Source organism: Dipodomys spectabilis, unplaced genomic scaffold, assembly GCF_019054845.1.
Source record: "Dipodomys spectabilis isolate Male_0828 unplaced genomic scaffold, ASM1905484v1 ptg000187l, whole genome shotgun sequence".
NCBI classification, from domain to species: domain Eukaryota; kingdom Metazoa; phylum Chordata; class Mammalia; order Rodentia; family Heteromyidae; genus Dipodomys; species Dipodomys spectabilis.
The window spans coordinates 1,087,518-1,111,019 of NW_024870864.1; the positions used below are offsets into that span (position 1 = coordinate 1,087,518).

The window sequence follows — 23,502 nt, forward strand, 5'->3', positions numbered from 1 at the left end:
CTGGGGAAACTTCCAGGGGGCCGAGGTTTATATGTTGAGCTTTTGTTTAAAGGACCGTCTGCTGCACAGTTGAAAAGGCCCCAATAGGCTTCCCCAAGTTTACTCAGGGTCCTGGCACAGTGGGCATCACTTGGGGTTGTCCTGAGCAGAATTTCATCAACAAGCTGCAGAGGATTGGCCCCAGGACAGGCAGCTTTCTCAGAACTATTTTGAGCATTTTATTTTCTGTTCAGGGTCAAGAGCTTCACCCACCTAAGTTAGGCCCTCATCACTGTGGAATTTTCTAGCAATCAACGTGTCTCATTGCTTCCTAGGCTAGCTTCTTGATCTCCCTATGAACGTAAGACATCAGAATTAAACCTCCAAGTTGAGTTTGAGGTATAGATATTCTGCAAGAATGACGGAATGCTTTTGTGTCTTTGGGCAGAGTATTCACAACTTGTCAAGACTCTTTTTAGATCACCGAGCTGTGTGGTTGACAGTAGATATTTCTCTCTTTAATGCGAGAATTTTCACTGATCTCAGTTTTAGTCATTAGAAAATACTATGCTCACCACAGCAACTCTAGAATATAACTCCTCAACCTTCTCCCCTTGACATTTTAGACCATTCCCCCTCCTCTTTCCCCCAACTGTGACTTTGAAGTCAATGTGAGTTTGACTAGCAGTAATTAGCATTAATGGAGTAGTATTTTTGGAACATGCCACCTCTACCCAGCTACAATATTTGGTGGGGGTAGGGGCGTGAGTATCCTAAGCCTGTTACAGCCCCCTTTGTTCTGCCATCTAGTAAGACTGAACATTGTTACCCTTTGATTCAAGATCCTTAACAATCTTGTACCAAAGTGTTCTGGTCTTTTTTAGGTTCTTGTGAAATTGTAGGAACTTCTGCACCAGATACTGGTGTAACTGGTGTAGTCATTATACAACTTCAATGCTTTGTGCTTAATCAGCATATTTTAATTTCTGACATTTGGAAATTTAGGAGAGATCAAACACTAATGTGGTCTGTTGGAAATTTCCCTCAAGGTCGTTTTGACCAGCTTTTAGACTAATGTTGATAATACTTACATGTTAAATATTTTCTCTCTGGGGAGTGATTACTCCCAGCTTAGTGGGTGGTCTGGGGACTTGTTGATTTCAAAGCCCCACAGGGCCAGGGGGCTTGGACTGGAGCAGCTGGCCTGGTGTGGCCTCCTGTACATTCACCCATCATTTCCTGGGCATCAGTAGTTAGTTCAGAGACAAGTTTTACTTTTGTCCAAAAGAAGGGAACAGGAGAGGAAAGAGGGAACAGGGTAGAATAATTGTGGTGATTCAGTATTGGGTAATCAGCTTGAAAATGCAGTCTTTCTATAAATAGATATAAAATATGTATCTGCTTCCAGAAATGAAGGAAACATACAATTAATTGTATCAAATCAAGAACTTGCTTTTTACATATTTCTCTTCTTTTTCTCGGAAGTCTATTAATATATCTTTTCTATTATCTTTTGTGCTTATATATCTGTTTATATTTTATACAGCATATATATGTGTGTGTGTATATATGTATATATATATATATATATATATTCATTCTCAGGCTTTTAAAGGAGAAATTATATCAGTTGATTAATCTCAGTTTCTTCTTTATGTCAAATGGGTAATCCTGTCAGTAGAAGAGGGTTCAGAAGTTAGAACAAATTGTCACTTTCCCAGATCTAAATAAACATGTGACCTGGGTTTTGTGATGCTCTCTGACAGTTTTAGTGTTTGTGCAATATCAGACCTTTTGAGATCTAAAATAAATATGCTAGAACTGCATTTCCAGTTAGAATTATCACTGAGTATTTTAGGTTTTGCTGTCTTTATGATCTAACAAGCAATGTTCTTCAATTAATAATTCTTATTCTGGATCAGTATTATCAATTTATTTATATAACATATTTCATATTAATATTTCATATTTGCACACTTTTTAAAATGCTGGTATGGAGCTTGAACTCAGGGCCTGGATACTGTTCTTTAGCATTTTCACTCAAGGCTAGCTTTCTAACACTTGAGCCACAGTTCTACTTGCAGCTTTGTGGTGGTTAGTTGGAGATAAGAGTATCACAGACTTTCCTACCCAGCTTTGAACTGAGATTCTCAGCTTGCAGCCTTCTTAGTAGCTAAGATTTTAGCCATGAGCCATCAGTGCCCAGATGCCCACTTCTTGAACTAATATCTCATGCAATCTTACCTATGAAATATGTATTTCCTATTTGCTTATTTCTGGAATCCATTGTCCTGTGATGTTGCAGCTTGTGGCAAATAAATTTAAAAATTACCCAGTACCACCCAAAAATTTTTTTAAGGCCTTACTATGCAAAATAAATGACATTTGTCTTGAGCAACTCTTGATGTTTACAGATGCATTTTAAAAAATTTGCTTTTTCTTTAAACAAGGTAAACCTTTACCCCTCCTCCTCCCATTTTTCTTGATTAAATTTTTTTTTTAAATGTTGAATAACCAACTTTAGTCATCCCATCTTCAGGGGTGTTAGTTACTCAGGGTATTTGTTGCTGACAGTCCCTGGGCTCATGTCAGGGTCCCTAGTCAGCTTCCTGTTGTTTTGAGTAACTTTTCTCAGTGGTAAGAGAGAGAAGACACAGTGCGTAGGAGATGGCAGCCTAGTTTATTTGACTTCTGAAATGACTTTTAAAATATCAGATTTAAAAGTGTGTCATTTACCAAACCAAAGTAGCAGTTCCCTGCTGTTTATCACTGGATGCTCTCCTTACTTGTACACTTTGTTTGCCATTAGATGTTTGGGTTCAGCTTCCATTTTTCAAATCTGAAAAACTATTTCTCATGCCAGCCGACCTGGAAGGGAGCCACTGTACATAGTATAATTTACATGTAGCAGGACAGCCAAAGGGCTATGTATCCAATAAACTATAACACTGTTTAACTCTTGTGGTGCTAAGGGTGTTTGTGAAGATTAAAAACATTGCATGATTGCAATGAAGTTACCTTGAAGAGTCAAGCTCACAGAAAAAAACCTAGAATTGGGTCTGGAGATGCGGAAACAGAGTCAACGTTAAACGGGAAGAAGGAAACCCTTCAGGGATGGATTGCACAGCAATGTGAATGGACTTAATGTCACTTTACTTATCCACTTAAACATGGTTGTAATGGCACATTTGGTATGTCCATTGTCACACATTAAAAAAAAAAGACATTTGTAGAAATGGAGTGTTAGAACTACCATGTGCAATAAAGTTAGGAGCTGTGATTTACAAAAATGTATAGCAACTATAGGTGGAAAGAAAAATCCTAAGAGCCACTTTCTAGTTCAGATGTCTTATTTTAGAGATGGGAAAGTTAAGGCCTAGAGAGCAGCAGGAAATCAGCCAAAGGCTCTTTCTTGGCTTGGCTGTGTCCCTCCCCAGAGGGGCCTTCCTTTTCTTCTCCACCCAGAGCTTGCTACTGATTAGATTGGTTTGATGATAAGGCCCTGCAGCAAGGCCTTCCTGAACTTTTAATCTAGAAGGTTCTGAATTACACTGTGAGCCTCCAGGACAAGCTTGCACAGCAAAACCTGGTTGGTGTTCCTGTTCCCTGTGTTGACTTCAGAGCATCATTAGGCCCTAGGCCTTTATTTCATAGGGAAATATCATTTGCAGCTAAGTGTCTCAAGTTCTGCAGCCTGCTGGTTTTTTCATAGGAGTTGCATAGGCTTTTCCAAGCATGTTGACAGTGTGGCCTGTGTGAACTTTGACATTGATTGGGTTTCTCCTAGGCTTTCAGGATGCATAATTCCAGTTTTACTTAGATCTACTATTCTTTTTTTATATATAAATATCACACTATTTATTTTATTTTTTATTATCTCTAAGTTGTATAGTTCATTTTCAACATAATGTCTATGGGCAGCACTGCTGCATTTGTTCACCCTTTGTCCCTCCACTTCTGTGCCCCCCCTTGCTCGCTCAAAAACAGATGAACAAACAAGACAGAAAGAAAAGAAAACAAAAAGAGCAACAAAGACAAAAACCTCTTGTTCTCATTTCCTGGAGTTCATTTCAATAAATATTATTTTATATGATCAGAGGCACATAGGCATTGTACCTTTGTGCTCCTCTCCTAAGAGTATCCTCCTTTGGTCTCATTGTGTTTGAATGCCTAGAGTCTGGTATAATTTACTGTGTCCAGCCTACTTTTGTGGTTAGCTTTTCATATAGTGAGCTGTGCATTGTAGGTGGTACTGTATTTCTCCTAATCTGATACTTGTTTCCTAATTCTGAGCTCCTTCTACAATGGACCATACACATTTATTTAGGAATAGTAAGTTGGAGGAAAGAGAGCGTCAGAGAACCCAAGTTACTGAAGAAAGAGTCCCAGGGAATGGTTAGTAGTCTTAAATCCCACAAGAGTTAAAGATATTGAGCCTGACTGAGGGGAGCTGTGTGTTCAGAAAACAGAACATAGCTCTCTTCCATAGGAAGGTTATTGATACCCAGGAAGTAGATGAAGTTGGCATGCTAAAAAGAATGGCAACCAGCATAATGGGGCGAAACCAAGGGACCGAGAGCTGGCATATAATATTAGGAAGAAACTTCCAAACACGAATGTCATCTGAGTGTGAAGTGAGCTTATTTGAGAGAAAGGAAGGAAAAAAAGAAAGGGAGAGGTGTGGGGAAGAGAGGGGTGGAGGGTTGCAGATAGAGTGGGAGGGAAGAAAGGGAGAAAGAAAGAAAGAAAGGAAAGAAGGAAAGAAAGAAAGAAAGAAAGAAGGAGAAATAGGGCTATGGCTCCCTCCAGAGTTGCTCTCTCAGTGAGGGCAGTAACTGTGTTAATTTTCCTTCTTCCTTTTTTCTCCCCAGTTTCCTCATCTATTTCTCCTTTCTCTTTCCTCCTTTACTGTTGGGGTCCTTGTCTCTTTATTCTGTAATTTTATTATTGCTTGCTAACCTTTTTTTTTTTTTTAAGGATAGGATCTCACTATGTAGCTAAGGCTGGCTGGCCTCAAACTTGTGATCTTTCTCAGGCTGAGTAGTGGGATTGCAGGCATGAGCCTCACACACAGCTTTATTTTTTTGTTTGTTTGTTTTCACAACGTATATGATAATTTTAGGATAAAATTTCAAAAGGAGTTTTGCTTTTTTGTTGTTGTTGTTGTTTCAATATGAGGACAAGGGACCTGGCTCAAGTTATAGCAAGCTCGCCTAGCAGATGCTAGGCCTGGGTTTATACTCCAGTAAGTAAAATAAATAAATAGATTTTTTAAAAAGATACAAAGTTAAAACAATTAAATCTCTCTTAGTATATTAGCCTATACAACGAAAAGCTGTTTGAGATAAGAAACAAATAATAGACACCCAAGTTTAATTTTTCCACTAAGGAATGAGTCAAAGAGGAGATCCCCTTCCCGAATAGGCTTCCTGTCTGATGCTAAGACAGTGTCCTGGGTGGTCCAAGGGGGGGGGATGTCATGTGGGGCCCCACCAGGCTTCCAGGTGACCACAGCTGCGTACTCCCCCACAGTGACACTTGAGGCATCCCAGGCAAAAGACAGGGAAGGAGAAGAAACAGTCCTCCACTCCCCTGAGAGAACACTGGTACATAGCCAGGCCTGTCCCCAAGGCTCATCTCCCCCACCTCAGCAATCTGGCCTGCAAGAAGCTATGGTGTTACATTTAGAGTCATCCACACATGAGGCACCTCTGCAAACCCCATGTGCTGGTCTGGAAGGCAGTGCTTGGTGACCCAAGACCATACAGCACCTCCTGGTTTTTCTAGGCATGGTGGGATTAGGGTAGAGTGGGATAGGAGGTGGGAAGAGGCTTCGGGGATGGGGTGGCTCTAGGCACTGAGGAGCAGCCCCATAAGCTGGTCATGCCCATGGCTAAGAGGAACGAGGAAGTCCTGGCAAAGAGTTTGCTCTTTTCCTCTTCCTTTTTTTTTTTTCCCACTACTCTTGGTCTTTTGTTCTCAGCTTCTAGACTTGGGGGCTGGTCTGACTAGTGCTTCAATACTGAGAGCATTGTGCCCAGAGGTTCGATTATAGGAGACTATGCACATCTTAAATTTGTGTCATTGTTTTTGTCTTTGAATTTCACTGGGCAAAACCTGCCAGGGATAAAGTAACTGCATCATTAGGACAGTCCCAGATGTGGTGTGGATGTGGGCTCAGGAGGCTGGCTCAGAGTTCTCTCACTGGTATATAGCCCAGGGTCATTCTGTCTGTATAAACTTTCTTCTTTTAGCTGGGTACTGCTGGCTCATCCTAGCTATCCTGGAGGCAGAGATGGTGGTTCAAGCCCTAGCATAAACATAAGACCCCATTTAAATTAATAGCTGGACAAGGTTGCATGTGCCTGTTGTCCTAGTTCTGTAGGAAGCATAAATAAGTGGGTTTTGGTCTAGCTGGGCCCAGGCATACCTTTGAGATCTTATGGTGTGTGTGTGTGTGTGTGTGTGTGTGTGTGTGTGTGTGTGTGTGTGTGTGTGTGTGTGTGTGTGTGTGTTTAAGATGAAGGCACAAAGGGCTGGAGGCATTGCTCAAGGGATAAGAATATCTGCTTAGCAAGCTCAAGGCTCTGAGTTCAAATTACGGTACTACAAAAAAAATAAAGAACAACTTTCTTCTTTTTCACTAAGTGAACAAGACTGAGTCATTTGTCCCACCTGCTTCCTAAGAAGGTTGCAAAGTACAGATGATTGTGAAGACCCTGGTGAACTGTGAAATTACTTGCAAACTCAAAGAGGAAATAATCATGGTATTAAGAATGATCATCCAGCCAGTGACCAGTGGCTCACACCTGTAATCCTGGTTATGCAGGAGGCTGAGATCTGAGGGTCGAGTTCAAAGCCAGCCTAGGCAGAAAAGTCTGTGAGACTCTTATCTCCAGTTAACCACGAAAAGGCTTAAAGTGGAGCTGTGGCTCAAATGGTAAAGCCTTAACCTTGAATAAAAAAGTTCAAGGACAGTGCCCAGGTCTTGACTTCAAGCCACAGGATTGGCGCATGCGTGCACGCACACACACACACACACACACACACACACACACACACACACACACACACGCAAAGAGTGATCATCTAGGAACTGGAGATGTGGCTGAAAAGTGATAGAGCACTATCTGTAAGTGAGAAAGTTGAGTGAGAGCTTGAGGACCTCAGTTCAATGTTCAATCTCTAGTACCAGAATCAAAAATAAAAAAGAAAGAGGGAAAGATCATCTAGGAAGCTTTTAATTTCTATGGAAAACACATTGGATTCCTTTCCTGTCTTGGCACGGAAGCACTTGCTCTCCCAACCAACGCAACCTCCCCATGATATAGGCTCACTGTCCCTGAGAACAGCCTCACATACCAGGCAAGCTCCCTTTCTACTCAGCTGGAGTCCTGAGTCAGGGACATTCACCTGGTTTTCTTAGTCTCTGCCCATGAGAATTTTCAGCAGAACATTGGATTAGGTGTGCCAGACTTGTCTTAACCTTGTAGAGATTATACACAGGCAAGCCTCCAAAGATAAATGTTATTTAATTGGATAAACAACCTATGTATAGTTTCACTTTTCTGTTTTCCTTGAAGGTACTGCTGACAAGGGCAAGTTTTGAAAAGATTTTCCTTTGAGTCTGCATCTATGGGGAAGGCTCTTTCCTGGCCAGGGTGGTAGTCACTCAGATGGTGGGATGGGTAGTAGAAGGAAGACTAATGAGTTACTAAGTACCCCAAGGTAATTATAGTGACAGCTATAGGCCAGCTGATTTCTTTTTCTTTTTTGTAGGAGACTGGGATCCAAACTCAGTATCTGATGCTTTTGTTCATTGTCTGGTTCCTAACCAACTGAGCCATGTCTCAAACCCCATCAGTTGATTTCTTGCTCTTAACAGCGACCCAAATATTCAATACCGAAGACAATCTCTTCTTTACTTTGGAAGTCTTCATGTGCAGAAACCACTTCTTTAAAAACTGGAGTCCCACTGGGTGCCAGTAGCTTATGTCTGTAATCCTAACTATTCAGGAGGCTGTGATCTGAAGACCATAGTTCAAAATCAGGCTGAGTAAAAAATCTGTGAGAATCTTATCTCTAACAAGCAAAGAGCCAGAAGTGGAGCTGTGGCTCAAGTGGCAGGGCACCAGCCTTTTATTGCAAAAGCTAAGGGACAGTGCTCAGTCCCTGAGTTTGTCCCAGTACTGGCATAAATCAATTCATTAATTACTTAATTTTTTTTTTTTTAAGCCAGGGTCCTAAAAATACAGACTGAGATCTACAATGCTGCAGGAAGGATGCATGGTGCTGGGGAGATGGGGTGAGCTGGGTTACTGTCTATCTTAGACAGTCTACCTCCTCTTGGATGGTGAATGGACTAGACTCAAGCCTCCACTAGGAAAAGGGCTCTGTGGAGTGTGGGGTATTGGCCACTGACTTGGATGGCAGTGCTGTTGGTAGCTCACTCCTATAAACCTAGCTACTGAGGAGGCTGAGATCTAAGAATTGTGGCTTGACGTCAGTCCTGACAGGAAAGTCCAGAAGACTTTCATCTCCAATTAATCACTGAAAAACCCAGAAGTGGACTGTGTTTCAAATGGTAGAATGCCAGCCTTGAGGAAAACAAAAAACAAAAAAACTGAAGGGATAGCACTCAGCCCCTGAGTTAAAGCTATAGTACCAACACACACACACACACACACACACACACACACTCACACTCACGGCATGAAGGAGGGCTGAGGGAGAGGGGTCTGTGGCCCTTCCCCAATGCTTGATCTGTTGCTATCTGCAGCAAGTTGACTGGCTTCCTTCTCTGTCCTGAAGATAATTAGGGGCCTTCCCTCAGGAGGTTATTTTCCTACTAGAGCTTGGAGACTGCCTGCTCAGCATTACCATTGTTTATCCCTTGGGACTCCTCTGTGTCAACCCTGGTTGACTGAACCCTGGTTGAATTGCAAGCTAGGAAGTCACTTCATGCACCCTACACACCATTTTGAGCCCATTGAGCAGATACTTAGCCAGTGCCACCAAACCAAACATGACTGGGTGGAGCACAGTGGTCATTGCAGTGACCCTCCCAGCCCAAGAGCTGAAGGGAGCTAGTCTGGAGCTAGTCTTGGAGTCCTCAGGACCAATGATGAAGGTGGGTCCTAAAGTGGGAGGCCTATGTGTTGCTCACTGACAAGGCCAGGCTCCCACGGAGGAGAGCAAGTGCCTTTCAAACCACAAGTGGCTCTTGGACTTCTGTTCAGTAGGAGGTGGTGGTATCTAGACAGGGAACTATTGTCCATCCCCACCAACATTGGACAGACTCATGAAAAGCACGGGGAAGGGCTGGGGAAGCCATATCCCCTAGGCTGGAGATGAGTCGGGTTGAAAGCAGAGGTTGGCCAATGGCAAGAAACAAGTATGTAAGCAAGTATGCTACAGCTAAGAATCTGTGCTTCTAAATGACTATCAGTATAAAATGGTAATGGTGTCCAAGTTACTTCTTGGAAATAGATCATGAATAAATAACATCTGCTTAAAGCTTGGAAACCCAGTTTCCTTTGGTTTGTGTTCTTAAGCACTTTGACAATGTGGTTTGCTTTTTTTTTTTCTATGTGAAAAAATATTTTTTTTTAAAGTAAATAAAGGCTGTCAACTGAGTGAGATCTGTGGAAATCAGAGTCACTCCAAGACTATCTTCCCCAACGCTAATGATGAAAAAATGGCTATTTTCATCCCAGGGCATATGCTGCCAGCCCTTCTGAGGGAAAATGTAAATGAGGATATTTTTGAGGATTATTTCTACTTGGTCTCCAAACTGAAATGTTTGTGCTTGCTCATTGCTGAGACACGGTCGATGCTGTTGTTCTCTGGAAGCGATTAGGGTCCCCTAGCAACAGGCAGCAGCGGTGAACTAGTTCTGCAGGCAAAGCTGTTATAGTCATTGTTGTAGTGGGTGGTAATAAATGGAATGAGGGAGGGACACCTGGGCAGAGCATATCACCTTGCTGGCTTCTCATCTGGTGCTGGTGGCCAGAGGCTAGGTGGAAAGGTAGGAAGTCCCTCTGACTTGCTGAAATGGAGGATTTCACGTTTCGTTGTACAAAAGAGCATTGCTATTCTGGATTAAGTCCATTTGAGGTGTTGTATTGTTTACTCTTTATTTGTAGATCTCAAACCCATCCATGAATTACCTTTTGCTGTTTAACTGTCCCTGGGACTTCTGGGATCTGGCCTAGAAGGTTATTCAGGGCTTTGGACACCCAGAATCTAGAAACAGACTCCCTGGTGCTCCCATTGGAGTGAAGGCTTTCATTTCATTCCCTCCTTGCACACCAGTCTTTCTGGCATTTGTGTACTGAATTTTGTAACTGCTCAAATGAGTGCTACAGCATAGGCAAATGGAAAAGAGCTCTACATAAATGAAGCTCAAAGGCATCTTTGAGTTTATAAAATAAATCAAAGTTCTATTTCCTGCTTAGAAGTCAGGTACAGAGCAAGTACCAGGTCCTAGACAATAGTTGTCTCATGTATCCCTTCTTTTTCCTTCCTTTCCTAGCTACTCCACAGAGTCCTGGGTGGGAACTTCCTCTGTCCTGGCTGTCTAGGTGTGAATCTGTCCTTGGGCCAAATTTCATGCCACAATCTTGATAGCTGTTTTATTGAGATATAATTTATTTTCCATATAGTTCATTATTTTCACTGACTATAAACATAAAAAGTCTACATATTTTGGGGTTCCATGTGGTGTTTTTATACATTATGTAATGCTTAAATCAGATGACATCAGTTTACTCTCATTTATCATTTTTGTATGGTGAAAACATTCAAATTCCTCCCTTCTAGCTTTTTTTAAAAATATCTAGCCATTCTCTCTAGTCAGCTTACTATGAAATAACATCACAGTTTTCTGAAGAGAAGGGAAATAATGAAAGAGTTGAGGTGGGAGAAGGCCTTCTTTTAAAAACAAGCTAGAAAAGAATTGAAGTACAATGTTTTATAAAACATTTTTCTTGTGTAATCTTCTAAAAACAACATCAGTAGTAACCTGTAAACACTGGCATTAATGTTCAGGGCCCAGTGCCTCTCCTCTCTGTGAATGAAGGTCCAAGGGTTATTAGGAGCAGAATTCCTTTGTGTGGACATTTCTTCCCTGTACCTTTCTGTCTGAAAGAGGTGTGTAATCCCAGGGATGAACTAGGAAGGTTCTAGGGGTATTGTGAGGTACAGTGTGATGATTCTTCTCAGGTCTGCTCTAGCTTGTCTTAGTGTATGCTAGAACTTAATTTAGGCAAGATGGGAGGTGACATTTGGAAGAGGGAGTGGGAGCCCTTGGGTGGAGAAAAGTTGATGGTGGCTCACCTCCCCACCCCCTGATAAACACGAAGCATTAGTTCCTGGTTGCTCAATACTGACGTAAGGACTGAACAGGGCTTGCAACTGAAGATACTTAAAAGCAGATGCTCATCCAGTGACTTTTCTGCCTCTTTGATATGACTTCTACCGAGACAGCTTTACACGAGGTAAAATGTTCAGTGTCATTCTGGGTTTTCCTCACCAATTTGAAAGCATCATCTGAAGAAAGGCCCGCAATATCAGTATGTTCTTTTTGAGACAAGTTGCAATGGAGAAAGGTGCTGGAGAAGGGGAATGCTCTAGAAACACCACCCTAATCCAGAACTCAGTTTCCCCAGATTTGTGCCCTGAGGGTCTGTCCCCATTACCACCTCTGTGACCAGCTGTGAAAGCTGTTTTTCCTTCCCTACGTCAGCTCCAGGCTTTTTTGTTGTTGTTGTTCTTTTAAAAAATTATATTAGGAAAGGAAGTGAGAGGTTCTGGAGAGGATTTATACAAGGTAAATAAGGGTTAACTCTTTTCTGATTTCTAAACTGGAAATCAACAACACAAGATCTGCTGGTAGGCGGAGCAGCTGACATCTCCACTAAGTATAGACTGGAGATAAATCTGACAACCTCTGACATCTTTAAATGTCAAACCCACCACACAGCGCAGATGACATCGTACCCTTCTGATCGAACTCCCTTTAAAATACACTTCATGTAAAAACATTTTTGTGAAACCACAAGCTGTTTCTCTCGGTTCTGTTTTCAGCTGGCTTTGATAAGAAAATTGGTTGGCATACTTCACCTAATTTCAAGCCAACATCAATGGAAGGTAGAGATGACTCTCTAAATACACTGCACTCTTCAAGGTTCAGGGTACCACAGTGCCTTTGAATTGTGCAAGTGAACCTTTCAGGGGAGAGCAGCTTAGCTTTGCTGAGCTGACAGAACAGTACTGTGGTGGATGGAGTTCTGGTCTGTCTTGTTAGCTCATTATAGCACCAGCCATGTGGGTTGGAGTCCCGCATCAAGTACTGCCACGTACCTTTCCCTATTCACTTAGTAAAAATGAGCATTAATTTCCTTTTACTTGTTATGTGTCAATTTCATTTTTTTTCTTTGAGGAAAATAGAAAACAAAATGTGAAAACCCTAATTTCTAGGGCACCAGGGCAGTAGTACTGAGTTTTTTGGCTTCTCTTATTCTTGTCTGTTTGGCCTTTTTTCTTTCCTTTTTTTTTTTAACTTGTGGTTATGTAGATTCTGAAAAAATTATTCCTTGCTTAAAAAAAAAACACCAAAAAGCTTACTATTTTAATTTTACAATTGAGTCAGTCCTAACTTCTAAAGCCCGATTGCTTTAGCAAAATTATTTTCATTATTTCATACATAAAAAAGATTGACTTTAAATAAAAAAGTTAAACAGGGAAGGGAACATATTTTATTCACACCAAAGAACATCTCTAAATAGGACAAAGGTTTAAAAAATCTTGGTGTGAAGCAATGAAATTTGTAAAAAATAATAATAATAGATGAAGGATAAATGAACCAGGTGTATGTAAAATAATTGTGCTGGAAACATAATTCTCAACACAAGGAGAGCTCACATTTTTATTTGTAGACTTGCAAAAACCAAATGGAATTAAAAAGAATGCTTTGACAGTTTATTCAGTGAATGCTTCTGTGGTGGTGCCCTGCTCTTAAGAAATTCTTGGGTCACAGACACAACCCAGTGCGAACTTGAACTTGTTCGGTGAGCATAGCCTTTTCTGTGGTGGGGAGACAAGTTTGAGATGACAACGGTTCTGAAGAAAGGGCTTCAAGACTGTGTCATGCTTTCCTCTTTCCAGATGAGTAAAGCCATCATCTTTGCCCCAGTGTTACATCGGAGGCTGGGGACATGTGGCGTTTACAGGAATGGCAATTATTAGTTAAGGTCAAGCTTCCTCTGCTTGTGAACTTCCAGCTTTGCCTAGACCAGGCTAGGGCAAGTGTTCTACAAGAGCTTTCTTATCCAGAAAATGTCCAAAAGTGACAAATGCAGGTGACCCCCTCCTCCTCTTCTTATTCCCTGTCATCTTTAATTACAGTGTTCTTTCAGGGTTGTTTGGTCTGTTTGTTTTTAAATGCTGTTGTCTTACATGAGTCAGGCTGTTTGTTTGAAAAGCATCAGAACAGACTCAGACTCTTGAGAGCATTGGAAAGTAAAAATATGAAGTGTAAATTCTTAGTCACTTGTATGTTAAACAGTATCACACTTTATCTTGAATGGAAGATGTTAATACATTGTTAATCAGGGGCTCACCAGAAGCAATGTCAGCCACAAGAAAGATGTTTTCCTCCACCAACATTGAAAATTCCTCTTGCTTAAGCTTACAAACAGTGTGTACTCTTAAGGTGGTTTTGTGTGTGTGTGTGTGTGTGTGTGTGTGTGTGTGTGTGTGTGTGTGTGTGTGTGTATGTTTAATTGTCTTTGGTGATTTTCACTGTTTATTTGATGGTAGATTGTTTCTGAAGAAATCTACTTTCAGAAGCATTGATGACTTCTCATTCTTTGTGGGACTTTCCTACTTTAAGAATCTTCGAGTTTGAAAAGATTTCGAGAAGATATTTGTGCAAACAACCTGAGGGACAAGAGTTAGCTAATTTCTAAATTGTTTGAAATCAAGGAGCTACTGTGCTAGTTCCACTAGTGCTTTTCAAAGTGTTTCTCATTTTAATTAGCCAGAGCACTGAGCAGTAGGTCTTTCTAAAATAGATGTGAAAAAATGGCTTAACTTTAAAAAACACAAATAGCAAGAATTAATACTCAAAGGATCCACACCCCCCAAAAAAATCTAAAACAGTCTGCAGGTTGCTATAAAGCACTTTGTCTCTTTGGGGAGAGTTGTTTTGGCTTTTTAGAAACTCATTAATTTGATTGTAAGTGGCTCGGTGTTATCAGGAATAGAAGCTTTAGAAAATGGTTTCAGAATGTGTCATTTTCTCCTTGGTTTAATCTGAGACAGTATGTGGGCATGTTGGTATTTAAAAAAGGCTAAAAATGTTGTACATATTGCTGCACCTTTGAACAGGAGGAAAACTTACACACAGAGGAGAGAATTTAGACTTTTGCTGAAATCCAGCTTTTCTTCTGAGGAGTGGTTCTCGAGTGTTTAGGAAGTGATCTTGTATAGTTTTTTAAAATGTTCGATAGGTTCTTGTCACGAACCTAACACAATTTCAAAAACCACACCTGCTTTCTATAATTTAAATCTTGATATTTAATGTTTTATAAAAATAAAACCCTTTTCATTTTAACTAAGTTTCATTATGTTTTATGAAATGATTTGTGGTGTCAGGCTGCTATTTGGTTTCAGTATTAATATATAGCCTGAACTATGTGGGTGTCATTTATTTTCAGTAGTAAATAACTGCTTAACTGATTATTTTACTTTAGATGAATTCAACTGACTCCTGGGGAATTTTGTTCTACATTTGCAAACATGATTTGGTGGTAATTTGGTGGTAATTGTTTTTTGTTTTTCTGCAATTTAAAAATGGTCTGATGTGACAGTGTAGGCAAGTTTCAGGATTTCTTGTTGGCCAGGGAAATGCCATAAAGTTGTTTTCAAAATCTAGTCAATATATGAATTATGATTTTTTCCAGGAAAGATTGATTAGATTGTTTCAGAATTTGAATTTACTAGCATTCTGTTTTTCAATATATAACATGGGCATTTTAACCTTAAAAGAAGCTCCTTTGGTAAGAGGAGTTACCTTTTCTCATCGTGTTGTTTGTTCATTTTCTCGTATACTGTAATGGGTAGCCCAAATGTTGAAAGCAGTATGGGAACAACGTGTCTGCTTACACCATGACAAAATTGGCCACAATTTGCCGATTGGGTTGATAACAAAAGCCAGCAATACAAAATAGGTAGAAAAACAGTTTGTTCGGTGATGTGAGACCACTAAAGTTCTTTTTTTTCCTTTTTTTTTTTTGCATGTTATTTTTTTCTTTTTGCTGTTTATGTTGTGATGGAAATGCAAGAAGAAAAGTCCCTGTGCACCATCACACTCATTAACTGTTTCACCCCTGGATTTCTTTGAAAACCCCAGAGAGAACAAGGAGCTCATGGGGTGGGCAGCTGGAGAGATGTGGGAGTGAGAAGTTAGTTCTGCACTACCATCCTACCTTCTAAATCCAGGCTCTACCTGCTCTCCAGGGTCTTTAAACTTCTCATTAGATCTTTTCAAGGAGAATTTAAATTCTATATTCACCTACTCTAAGACCTTCACATCGAATTAAATGATGATGATTACACTTTTCCAAGTGTGAAACAAAAATTACAGTTTGCTTTTTTTTTTTTTCAGCGTCTCACCCTGGACAGCTAGCTAATTGACAAAAATTCCAATAACCAAAAGTACACATTGTCTCTTATATCTCCACAGACTGCAAACAAATGTTCATGTTTTACATGAGACAATACAGTTGTTAGTAAGTGATAGAATGAGTTAGAAGCATCCTTCACCTTGTCTGTTACTTTATCTCCTCTCTCTTTCTCTTTCTGTTATATTTTCGTCTTAAAAAGGACAATGATTAGGATGGAATTTGTGTTCCTACTTATCTAATCTTTGTTTTCACAAATAAATACAAATAACTCAAACTGAAACTTGATGGCTTTGGTGATAATAAATTAGCAGCCACGGGGAAATTTTCTTCATTCTAATGTTCTTTCACAGCCCACGTTGAGTTTCAGTAGGAAAATTATTAACCTTTTCAACAGCGGGCTAAGACACGAGTGCACAGTAGACCCCTGAGTATGATTTGCAGGTTTTGGTTCTATTTTGAGATTCTAGTGTACAGAGGTGTCTTTTTTTTTTTTCTTTCTTTTCTTTTCTTTCTGATGAATTGCTTTCTTTGACAGCGATGGAATTAACTTGAAATATTTTAGTTAATATCTCTTCAATGTGCATATTTTATAGGGTTTGCGTGTGTGTATGTGTGTATATGTGTGTATATATATATAGTTATATGTATAACGTTGTTGTGTAGAGAGTGGATTTCTGCTTCTTATTCTCCCACCTTTTGGTCTTAGAGGAAATATGCTTTGGTGTTACTATTTGTTTCCATTCTGACCCTCAGGTTGTTGGAAGTCTGCTTTCTTCCTACCTCAGCCCCCTATATTAAAAAAGCCGACAACAAGTTTGACTAGAAATGTACTTATTACCTTACTTATGTAACCGTAACCCCTCTGTACATCACCTGGACAATTAGAGAGAGAGAGAGAGAGAGAGAGAGAGAGAGAGAAAGCCCAACAACAATCTAGTTGAGCAGCATTTCACAGGCAGATGGCTGGGTGTCAGGCAGGCATCAGCCCTCACTCCTGTGTGTCTCAGGCTTCATGTTAGTGTCCCGCAAAGCACAGCAAGGGGCTAGTAGGGGCTTGTCTATACGAAGGTCTGCACAGCCTCGGGCTTTCAGGGGAGGCTGGGCTGGTGGCATTTCCCGAGCTGGCTAGAGTTCTGCAAGGCTGTGGGAGGGAGGGGGGCAGAATCTTGTAGCTTTTGGTTCTTCCCCAGAGGCACACGAGAGGGCAGAAGCTGGACCAGCAGAGGTGGGGAGTGGGATGATCTAGGGAAGCAATTTCTGTTGGGGGAGAGGCTGCTTTTTTTCAGATCTGTCTGGCATGGTCACACCTGCAGCGAGAGCTTTGAATGGGGCATGTTGTCCTGTTGGTGCCTGGCTACAAGCCTGTGCCTCATGCATTTACAGTCAATCTTTGCTCTGTTGGTCTCCACCCTCTCTCCATGCCTATCCTGCCGGCCCTTACCATCTTCACAAAGGTGAATGTGCAAACCGAGAAGCACGTATTTTACTTTATGGATACCAAACATAGGCATTTCCAGCTCTGAAGCCTGGTAATGTTCCCCCCCTCCCTTTCCTCTTCTTCTTTCTTCTTTCTCTCATACTTCCTGTATGAGGTTAGTTTTTGAAATGGTAAACAAACTTTTTTTTTTCTTTCAGGCCTAGTTGCTTCTTACCTGTCCATTATGATCTTCTTCTTCTTCTTTTTTTCTGGTGCCTCCACCTTACCTGTCTAGACACCTGTGTGAATGAATTGGAATATGGGTGCAAAATGTACTCACTTTCTCCTCCCTAGGGTGGCAGTAAGGAGTATGGAGAGGGTGCAAATATTTCTGAGCTCTTGTTTGAAAGAATTGGGGCTCAGGTCTTCTTGGTAGATGTGTGTGGGCTGAGAAAAGGAAGCAGGGAAGCATGTGTGAAGCTTGGGTAGTTTGATCTGGGAGACATCACTGGCACAGGTTTAGTACCCCCACAGTACCCCCAGCCCCAAGCTGTGCAGATGAGGTACATCCCCAAAAGAAGATGGAGGCAATGAATCATGCCATTGTTTCCCCCTAAGATCATTCTAAGACCTTGTCTGCACTCCTGGATGACCTCTGAGCTGCTCAGGGAGATCTTGGGAGAGGACCATCCTATAAGTGGGTTGGGTACAATTACCTCAACTACAAGTATCAGTAGATGGTCAACCACAATCACTGATTATCTGTAGGGACCAGGCCCAAAGCCCTGTATCCAGGCTGGTCATCAGAAGCAGAAGCTAGTTCTTGAGAATCATTTGAGGGCTAGTAAAACACATAAACCTAGGCTCTACCCAGGAGTTTTCAAATTGCAACACCCAGGGTAAAGCCTGAGAATTTGTACTTCTAACATATGTTCAGATGATAGAATGAAGTTGGTCCAGAGATCCAGGTTGAGAAGACTGCCTAAGGTCATGGGTGATTGGAGTTAACTCCATTTTCAAGTGTCCCAACAAATTAGAGCTCAACAGCAAGGTTATCTATAATTTTGGACTTTTTCAATGTCAGCCAGCCTTTAAATATACTACAATGTGTATGTGGTTTAGCAACTTTATTTTTCTTCTTTTTTTCTAGTACTGGGGCTTAAACTCAGGGCTTCATGCTCTCAACTTTTTTGCTTAGAGCTGGCAATCTATCACTTAAGCCATGCTTTTACTTCTGTTATTTTTTTCCCCCTGGTTATTTGGAGATCAGAGTCTCTTAGAGTTGTTTGCCCAGGTTGGCTCTGAACCTCAGGAGTAGCTAGGATTGTAGGTGTAAGACACTGATACCTGGCCAGGTTTAGCTCTTTGAAAGTGGGTTTTATTGAACAGATTGAGAAAGTAGCCCATGTGAGGGGTTTGACAGGGCTGGACTTGGAAATAACAGAGTGAGGGCTGGCCCTGTCTAGCTGACCTTTTTAATTTAATATAACCTGAGAATCTATAAAGTCTTCCCTCATATGTGAACTCCTGAGCATCCTGGGAGGCCACAGGACAGATGAGTGGTTTTCTGGGTTGAAAGTTGCTGGGCTCCCTGGATCCCTGGGAGAGATGGTCCCAACGCAGCCAGCAGAGAAAGCTGGTGTCATGCTCTGTTGAGAACATGCACACATAGGGAACACTTTTTGACAAATAGGACATACTTAATTAGCCACACCAAGGAGAGCTGGGTGTGTCAAAACTGACTCGTGCTGTACTTCCAGTGGTTTTGAGCCTGGGAATAAGGCGATAGGTAATTTTTGAACTATGCGTAGTGACACTGTGCAAAGCACTTGACTGAAGCTTCTCTCCTTGGGGAAGTTCCCTCCAAGAGCTCGAAGTGTGGATGGTCAGAGACAAGAGTAGGGGGCCTTGCTTTCCTGCCCTGACATCTTCAGCAGCACAAAAATATCATCATTCCTAAAGTGAGCCTAGGAGAAGCCGTACACATTTCCTAAGAAATAAGAGCAGTAAACCCCTGGGAGCAGCATGCCGTGGTACCATTAAGCAGGCTTGTTCTCCACAGAACCTGCCTCCACTCCAAATACCCACTTCCAGCATGAGCCATAGGAGCAACACCAATGGGTTAATAGAAACCTGAATGCTGTCAGGAGCAAGGCAGGCGTGTGTGTCTTTTGCACATGGGTGGCAGGGGCTCTGCCTGGCACCTCAGCAATGAGGGATGGGAAGCGCCTTGGATGTTGCAAGCCATGGAAGTTATAGCTTTTGCTCCCCATTCCCTTCTTCCCCCTGGCTTCGTACATTCTTCCCAGGAACTAAAAGCTTGAATAAATCTGTTCAAGAGGCAAAATGGACTTCCTGGTGGACTATCTGGTCTGGGGTATGGTTCAGGGTGGGTGTCTGAGCTGTCATTTCTCTTCCTTCTTTAGTTTTCTGTGCCCAGAACCTTTCTTCTTACTGCTATCAGTAACAGAAAGACTCTGTTTTGGGAACTGGTTCCAGGGACATCGGGAAGATTGATTGCCCATGCTGCAATTCTGGCCCCTGGTGAGTGCTTGAATTCAATGTGGTGTTCATGGGCCCATTCAACAGATAAGGGGATAGGGGGTGGGAGGAGAGACCAAGATTTCTACCCACAACTATGAGACCTAAATGGTGGCCTCTGCCTATTGGAGACCTCCAGGCCCAGCATAGTTCACCTAATAAGGGATAAAAATAACACTATATGTGATCAGAAACCTGCCCTTGGGTCTGTCCCAACACTGTGGAGGCACTGGTGTTCTCTGCCTAATCATAGTATAAACTGACATATGGGAAGTGTTGGTGGGCTACCCTTGTATCAGGTGACATTCCCAGATGGGCTAACCTGGGTGTCCTCCATGATAACTACACAGCCAGGCAGCATGGGGTCCCCGGGCATTTGATTCATCATGCCAAAGCTTCCAGAAGCTCATTGTGGAGAGGTAGAATTCAAGAACTTCATAGCTGTGGCCACTAGCTTATGGAGAGTAGGTAAGAAAGACCCTGGTTCTGGTCCTACCTGTGTCCCTTCCTTAATGATTATTCTGGGAAGGTTGCCCACTTCTGCCTGTGTGCCTCCTTCCTTTATCTGCTAATGACTTGTTGATCAGGCCAACCTTTAAGGCTCTGCCATGTCCTGCTCTGTGCTTTTGGTCCAAGTCCCCTGGATGTGCAGTACTGTAGTTACCTGGGCTATTATAGAGGATACTTCATCCCACTCAGTAGTGGGATTTGGGGTAGACATGCTGGTAGCCACCTCTGTCTCAATGGTGAAACTAAAGAAACCCAGCTTCCCCTTCCACCCATGTCAGTCACTGGTGCATTGCTTAGTTCCTGTTTCTCTTTGCCCACCCAGGAAGGCAATCTGTATGAAATCCTGAGCCCAGATGCTGGACTGTGAACCACATTAGAAAATGCTAGCTCATAAGACACCCAACAGGAAACAGGTTTTCCCAGCAGATTCATTAGGACAGTGCTTCCCAGAAACATAGGCATTAAGAGCCCACCTCCCCAACTCTTAAAAAGCTCATTTTCTCATTAACAGGCAAATGGGACCTTGTAGAAAAATTAAAGGCTGCAAAAGTTTGTGTGACTCAACTAATTCATGTTCAAGACTTAAGGGATAAATGATAGAGTTTCAAAAAGAAAGAAAAAGAAAGAGAGAAAGAGAGAGAGAAAGAGAGAAAGAGAAAGAAAGAGAAAGAAAGAAAGAGAAAGAAAGAAAAAAAAGAAAAAAATGAAGAAAAGCATCAGTAGACATTGTCACAATGGCCACGTGTATTGAGAGCAGGGCCAGTCATGGGCCCAGAAGAAGTTTTGCAGCCCTGTGGTGAGTCTGTAGGAGGAGTGGGCCATGCAGACCTCACAGCTGGGCCATCTGTTCTCAGCAGCATTTCCTAATTCCATGCAGCAGAAGTTGGTAAAGGGCAGGGTACAACCAAGGGTTGTGGCCCATGTATGTTGGGAAGCACACAATAAGCAAATTGGAGTAGTTTTCTTTATTTCCTCCCTTCCCACGTCCTTTGTATGCTGCTGTGCATTGTGAAAAAAATCTCTAGGGGAAGGATGGCACTTTTCCAAGATCACACATCCTACTTTCCACTTTGCAGAAAATTTGTACTATTAACCAAAGGCCATGGGGAAGGACAGGGTCCTTTTTATGCTCAGGGAGAACCAAGGGCTGCATATGGGGAAGTTGCATGGGAGGGAGGATAGCAGGATTCCAAGGAAGCTTTGCGAGATGCAGCCCTTCCCAGCCACCAACAGTGCAGCTCAGAGAGCATGGCTGAAAACAGTGTACTTGACCTTCCCCCTGGAAATACTCTTCTCTTAGTCCTCTCCTGGAAAAACTGCCTCCTCCTGAGTAGCAAATTTAAGCTCATTGCTGTCTATGTACTCTGGGGACATGGTACTATGTGTACTTCTGAATCTACTCTGCCTTCTGTCTGTCTGTCTGTCTTCAGAAATATCCTTTCACTTGTTTGGGAGAGCTGAGAAGCATCTACAAACAAGGTGCCTTTGGGGAGGGTGACTACACCATTATTCCACCACATGGAAAGCAATTAGCAACATGGTTATTCCACAGTTATTCCGAGAACTATTATCTTTCACTTTTGTCAGTGTCCTGTCCTCAGGCCTTTACTTGCTCAGGGACTCTACTTCTCATCTTTCCTTTTCTCCTCATGGAGGCACAAGTTTAAATGAGTTCATGGTTATTGGGTGATGTTCCCTGGAGGCAGTTGTTTTGGGAAACATATCCTGAGGTAAGAAGAGAAGTCATTGGTCTTCATTGGTTTGAAACTCTATGTGACTTTTTTTTTTTTTTTATTACTATATTACCGGGATTTGCACTGAAGTTTCTGTGCTTGTGGAGCCAGTGCTTTACCAATTGAGCTTTGTCTCCAGACTGGCTTTTAGCTAGCGACTTTAGAGATGTAATCTCTTGGACTTTTTTTGTTTGGGCTGGATTCTGAGCTTAATCCTCCAGATCTCATTTTCCTGATGGGCTAGGATTAGAGGCCTGGACCACTGGTGCCTGGCTCCCATGATGGCTTTTTATCAATGTATTCAGAGTTCTTGGAGAGGGAGGCTCAGGACATCACCAGGGTAAATGTCTGGGTTGTTTTGTAATTTTTTTCCTTTTTTTCTGTCTTGAACTTGGGGCCTGGGTGCTGTCCCTGAGCTATTTTTGTTCAAAGGCTAGTAGCATTTTACCATTTTGAGCCAAGTGCCACTTTTGGGGTTTTTTTTGGTGACTAGTTGGAGATAAAGTGTTTTCATGGACTTTCCTGCCCAGGCAAGCTTTGAACTGTGATCCTCAGATCTCAGCCTCCCTAGTAGTTAGGATTACAGGCATGAGCCAGCTCCCCATATCTTGTAAATTCTGTGTCTTATAAAATCCAGCAGACTCAACAAAAATGCATAGAGGGATAATCCTCAGGGTTCAGCTAGAGTCAAATCTTGGTGGAGAAGTCAGGGTCTCAGATTTTTACTCTACACACAGGGTGACCCCACCCAAAGCAGCAGGCTTCTTGGAATATTTACCTTTCTGGTCTCTTCTGAGTTATTGTTAAATGGAGGCCGTAACTTCTTATCACCACATGTGATTTCTGTTGTTACCTTGTCGAGGAGATGCTGATGAACTTGATTCCCAGCTTACAGCAGTCTTTCCCTTTTCGGTTTCCATGTGCCAGTGACTGTCTCAATGTGGTTGGTTGTGACCTATGTTTTTTTATGCATGTTTTTGTTTCAGAATAACTGGGAGATGAAACAGGAAGCTCTATGACACACTTGAGCGAAAATGACACAGACACTGAAAAATCAGGACTCACACCCACCCCCATCCCGTGCCTCTACCTGCTGCCCACTGATCACCCCCAGAAAGCAGCTGAAGGGTTTACCTGGCATTGGATTCCTGGGACCTGTTTGGTGGTGATAAGTTTGCAATCTTTTTTCATGAATCCCCCCAGTTGATTCTCCATTTATCTGGTTAGTTTTTTGTATCCTAAATCTCTTCTCCTTCATTAAAAGGAAATTTAAAGGAATCTGACTTTTTTTTGCTTATTACCTATATTTAAGTACCAAACTGTTTGTGGTGCAATTCTTCAAGGCCGTAAGTAACACTATAACAACACCGGTTATAATGCACAACCATCATCAGACAACTTTGAAAGTGTTGAACTTAAATTTCTTATTACTGAGCCATGTTTGTGCTACTTCTTAGATTTCTCTAAGATCTCTCTACAGAGTCAACAATTGGCTGAGTGATGTTTGAGAACATTAAGATCCACATGCAAGTCTCTTCCACACCCACTGTGATCACCTCCAACCTTGGAGACTGGTCTTCACCGCTCCCCACCCCGTATCATTCCTTCACTTATTTATCCCATAAAGATTTCT

General features: G+C 41.8%; 1 long non-coding RNA gene across 1 annotated transcript in view; it reads left to right on the forward strand.

The window, feature by feature from the left end:
* The window catches only part of LOC122121378, a 65,047-nt gene extending 41,900 nt beyond the window's left edge, over positions 1 to 23,147 (forward strand). The window contains exon 2 of the long non-coding RNA XR_006149930.1: positions 22,856 to 23,147. This is a non-coding gene — a long non-coding RNA (uncharacterized LOC122121378). The remainder of the gene's footprint in view (positions 1 to 22,855) is intronic.
* Positions 23,148 to 23,502: the final 355 nt, after the last annotated feature.